Source organism: Myxocyprinus asiaticus, chromosome 10 (genome assembly GCF_019703515.2).
Source record: "Myxocyprinus asiaticus isolate MX2 ecotype Aquarium Trade chromosome 10, UBuf_Myxa_2, whole genome shotgun sequence".
Lineage (NCBI taxonomy): Eukaryota > Metazoa > Chordata > Actinopteri > Cypriniformes > Catostomidae > Myxocyprinus > Myxocyprinus asiaticus.
The window spans coordinates 7,080,709-7,086,631 of NC_059353.1; positions in this window are offsets into that span (position 1 = coordinate 7,080,709).

The following is a 5,923-nucleotide window of genomic DNA, read 5'->3' on the forward strand; positions in this document are numbered from 1 at the left end:
TGTCACACCTGTTCGTTCTTCGATTTCGATGAAGTGTGTGCTGGGGCCTTTATAGTTATTATTGTGAAAATTAACAACAACAATAATTCAGCAATTAGGAAGTAGAAATTCATAGATGTGATTTTAAAAATGAAGGTTTTTCATTTGCATTGTGCAGAAAAAAAAAAACACATTTAATTACACAATATCCAGAAGTAGTAGGCATTTATAATAAGGTTTATCAAAATCCATTGATATTTCTCATTTCGCAGTCATAGATTTGAATGAAGACATCTCATCTGGTGGGGCAGTCACATACGGTCAAGTCACACAAGTTGAAATATTGAAAAGGTTGCTTAACAGCCAATGTACATCTGTTTGCATTTTATGACAGCTGCAGGGTGTGCGGCCCTTAATGAGTCAGTGAAAAAATGATCATTCAGTACATTCAAGTAGTCAGCTGACTTCATTTTATTGCTGGATAACGTTGCTGAGCCTAGACCTGACCAAATGAAGCAACCCCAGATCATAACACTGCCTCCAGAGGCTTGTATAGTGGGCACTATGCATGACGGGTGCATCGCTTCATGCGGTTCCCTTCTTACCCTGATACGCCCATCGCTTTGGGATAGGGTAAATCTGGACTCATCAGACCACATGACCTTTTTCCATTGCTCCACAGTCCAATCTTTATCCTCCCTAGCAAACTGAAGTTGTTTTTTTCCAATTAGCCTCACTAACAAGTGGCTTTCTTGTGGCTACACAGCTGTTTAGTCCCAATCCTGTAAATTCTTGTCACACTGTGTGTGTGGAGTTCTACTGTAAATTTTTTACGATGTGACTTCACCAAGCGTTGAAGTGGTCTCCGATCACGATCATTCAAGATTTTTTTCCAACCACATTTCTTCAGCAAAGCTGATGGTTCACAGTGCATTGGACAGTTCTTAACTCAATTCCAGTGATTTCAGCAATCTCCTTAGTTGTATTCTTTGCATGATGCAGGCCAATAATTTGCCCCTTCTGAAACACACACCACGGGAGTCGTCTTCTGACATGGTTGTTTAAAAAATGAGAAGCTACACACCAGTGTTGTAGTACTCAAGACTGGATTTTCATGGTCTTGGTCTTGTCAAGGACTCGTGAACAATTTGACTCGGTCTTGACTTGGACTCGAACATGTCCCGAGAGATCTTGATGTTTGTCCCACATTTCAGTCTGCTGCATAGAATCAGATCTAGTGATGCCCAGTTCACAAATAAATCATTCTATTGAGTCTGTACTTTTCAGTGAGTTGGCCAAACAGGTTAGCAAAGAGGTCTGAATCGATTGGCTATTCAGTCTGACAACAAGCTGATGAGTTGAATCAGGTGTGTTTGATTAGGGAGATATTCAAAATGTGTAGTGTTGTGGGGCCTCCAGGAACAGGGTTTGGAACCACTGGTTTAGACACAACCTTTCTTTCTGTGGCAGTGAGGTTGTGTTTCTATAGTGTTTCTATAGTAAGGTTGTGTTTCTATTGTGCTTCTATAGTTTTTCTATAGTGTTTTTATTGTGAAGTTGTGTCTACTGAGTCTGTATCTTGTCAAGGTGGCTCGTGGTTTTTCATCTGTCACTGTGTACAGATAGATAAATTCTATTTTCAGGGCCAGATAGCATTGCATTTTCCTCTATAATTGTGTTTCAGTTTTCCTATAAGTGATATAATTATGTTTCATTTGTACTGTATTTGGTTTATTCTATTTAGTTTGGCAATATTGTTCTGGTCCTGGTCTTTAGTGTAACAGGGGTTAGTAGATGTTAGTAAATAAATAAAAAAAGCTCTGGACCAGCTGAGAGAGGGGGCTGGTTTATTTTCTATATTCTTGGTGTTGCAGGGCTTTATAATGGTATGAGTGTGGGTCACTGAGTTTTAGGAGTTTCCAGAATTTCATTGCCCATTTTGTGTTTTTATAATTAGTGGATATTTGCCTAATTCTGCCCTGCATGCATTATTTATTATGTGCAGGTAAACTTGTAGAATGTTCTTTTTACAGAATTCAGTGTACAGGGTCTCAATTGGATGTTTTCCCCATTTGATGAATTCTTGATTGGATTTGCCAGTCGACCACACCTCACTGCCATACAAGGCTATTCAATTCCTTATTGTAATAATTTGGCAAAAGGAAAACACCTTTTATACAAGTACATTTTACTCAGATTGTTATTCTGATTATATAATTTGTAATTAAAACATCTGCATTACATTATAAAACAGTTTAATATAGAAGCATTTTTACTAGTGAATCACTATGAATATTTGCTATAAAAAACACAATATAAAATAAATGCTGAATCAAAAAATGGAGTACACACATAAATTTACAAATAACAGTGAAACATTTCACAATGTGTTGGTTGAGTTGTCTTTTGACTTCGAGTGGTATGATCTTGTGATCCATAGCTGCCGTTGCCAGTATTGCCATGGCAATACTGGTTTTATTTTAAGTATTTCCTGGCAATACTACTTTTCTCTGTTCATATAGCTTCATTAACCTGCATTTTTAACTCTGGTAAAGTGGCCCTTATTAAAAATCTAAACTAGCCGTAAATTTGCCGCTTGTTATTTTCACATGCAAATGAGCTTTTGCTTTGCTACAAATGTTTGCCAGAAGTTTGCAGCTCTTCACCGGTAATGGTGAACCTCCTGCAAACCTTTGGCAATAATGGACAATTTGCAGCAAGTTTGCCACAAAGCTCATTTGCGTGTGAAAATAGCGAGCGGAAAATTTGCTGCAAATTTGCCAAGTACTCTCAATTTTCGTCAGGGCGCACATACCGCGTCTCTCTTTCTCTCTCATGCAGCATTCCGTATGCTTGTCAAGTTTAGTGTGAGCGCACAGTGAGCAAATGAACTTCTCGATGGCGAAATGACACATAAATACTAACTTTAACGACCAAAAATAGTCTCAACATGCAAACCAAGCAATAAACATACTGAAAACTGAGGTATAAAACACGAGTATGATTGACACGCACTTATATAAACAGTGACGGTTCTGGCTTACTTGGTGCCCTAGTCGAGATCCGACATGGCGGATTCTGAAGCTTCAGAAATTACATAAAGGCAGCATAAAAGTAATCCATAAGACTCCAGTAGTTAAATCCATATCTTCAGAAGAGTCATAATAGGTGTTGGTGACAAACAGATCAATATTTAAGTGTTTTTTTACTCTGTATCTCCACTTTCACAACTTAAAGTCACATGTGATGCCTGTTTAGTTTCACTTTCAGATCTGAAAGTGTAAGTGGAGATTTAGAGTAAAAAAGGATTATCGATATATTTCTCACCCACACCTATCATATCACTTCTAAAGACCACTGGAGTCTTATAGATTACTTTTATGCTGCCTTTATGTGCTTTTTGGAGCTTCACGGTTCTGGCCAACATTCACTTGCATTGTATGGACCTACAGAGCTGAAATATTCTTCTAAAAATCCTCATTTGCATTCTGCAAAAGAAAGAAAGCCATATTTCTGGAATGGCATGAGAGTGAGTAAATGATGAGAGAATTTTCATTTTCACTAAACTTCTGTCTCTCTGCGGCCGGAGGATCGCTCAGCATTGCTCTCTTGATGCTGACTGGTTCAAGGAGGAGGCTGTGTGTGTGTGTGTGTGTGTGTGTGTGTGTGTGTGTGTGTGTGTGTGTGTGTGGGTGTGTGTATGTATGTGTGGGCAGGTTTAAGTGGTTTACGAGGACTTTTTTTAGGTTACAAACTGGTAATTACAAGGGTATTATGCTATAAATGTGGTTTATGAGGACATTTCTAGTGCCCCCATAATTCAAATCGCTTAAAAAAAACATAATAAACAATGTTTTATTGAAAATGTAAAAATGCAGAATGTTTTTTGTGAGAGTTAGGTTTAGTGGTAGGGTTAGGATTAGGGGATAGAATCTATAGTTCATACAGTATAAAAATCATTATGTCTATGGAGAGTCCTCATAATGATAGCTGCACCAACATGCATGTGTGTGTCTTCACAGAGAAAGAGAGAGAGAGAGAGAGAGAGAGAGAGAGAGAGAGAGAGAGAGAGAGAGAGATTTAAAGGAACATGTTAAAATAGAGAAACACAGTGGCCTATTTTACAGGGATAGTTCACCCAAAATGAAAATTTTGTCATCACTTCACATTTTAAAATTTTTGCAAACTTTTATGACTTTCTTTATTCTGTGGAATTCAAAAGGAGATGTTAGGCAGATGGTTAGTCTGAATATTCACTTTCATTGTATGGAAAAAAGATGCAGTGAAAGTGAATGGTAACTTAAACTTGCATTCTGCCTAACATCTCTATTGTGCTACACAAAACAGAGAACGGTTGAGGAACGATGACAGAAATACAATTTTGGGGTGAACTATATTTTTAACTACCTGTTTACGTTTTTGTTTAATGTATCTGCCAAGAACAACAATATAAATGTAAGTTAGCACATGACTTCATTAAGTCTGGCTGGAAACTAGTGAATTAAGAAGAGCCATAATGTAGGCTGTACTGTATACTTAAAAAATAATTCCATCTGGAAAAAAAATAAATAAATAAATAAATAAACACTAGAAGTGAGAATTGAGAAAAGTAGCCACCAGTGAGATTTAGTTCAGATTGTTTCTCACGGAGTAAAACAGTTTCTGGATCATGTAAAACACAGAGATCAAACAGAGCAATGGATGAACTGGATATGTCTACAATAAGTTGAGTAGTAACTTTGAGAAACTTCAACTAGTGCTGTGTTACGTGAAGTCTTTTAGAAATGCTTTTTTAGCAAATAGTTACATAAATGTCAGTACACACACTGAAGAATATATAAAAATGATTCTCTCAAAGTAACCAGAATTGAACACTTTGGTGTTGTTTTTGCAAAAAAATTATCCCGATGGTGCATCACCCGGACCCCCGTAGACAGTAAGGGTACACTTCTTTACTTGGCCAGGTTCCTGTGCATAACCACAGATTAAATCCTGCAGGCGCCACGATAACATGTATATGCAAAGTAAGAGATTTAAGAAACAGACAGTAAAATAATAAAAATATACTTATATGTATATAAGTATGCAGTGATAATCTGCTTATTTACAGTAAATGAACACAAAATGACAAAAAAAAAACCAAAAAAAAAAAAAAAAAACAACAAAAAACATGCTTTAATAGCAGCTAGTCCATATTTTGCGATTTCTATGAAACAGAGATCGGACCATGGAGCAAAACAGAATGCTCGTCTATATGCTGGGGTGGTTTGTCCTGTGATGCTCTCGTATATGCTGTCACCACCAGCTTCGGCAACTGACTACAGCAAAGCATAATGGACATGGAATGTGCGAAAGGGATCAAATAGAAACTGCATTGGAACATACAAGAAATTTAATGGATTGACAAACAAGCAGTTGATTTTTCATTTTTGAATTGAAGGCTTAATAAAACCCTTGGCACCAACCTTTAATAAACCCAAGCTCATATCACCAACATCCACGCCCATCTGAAGCTATATTTCAAGTCTGTAGACTTATATTTAATTTTTTCAACTACAACCACCAAACTTTACTCAGAAGTACTGTGAGTTCCATTGCTATGCCTGAAGTAGAAAACACACCATCTTATTATCATACATAGAAAGAAATGTGAAAATATATAAATGTGTAAAAAAAAAAAAAAAAAAAAAAAAAAAACTAGGCAATATATACATGTATAAATAAATGCATTTGGAAATAAATAAATTAGCAAATAAATAAATGTGGAAATAAATGAATAAATACACAAATAAGGAACTAAAAGTATAATGTCACATTTGAAAAATTATTTATTTATTTCTGTGTACTTTTTGTTTTTCTAATTTTGGCAGACTTGGTCCTCCATATTAAGGCAGCACGTACACTGCGCAGTAAGCAGTGAGGGGCGGGTCAGTGCGCAGTGACG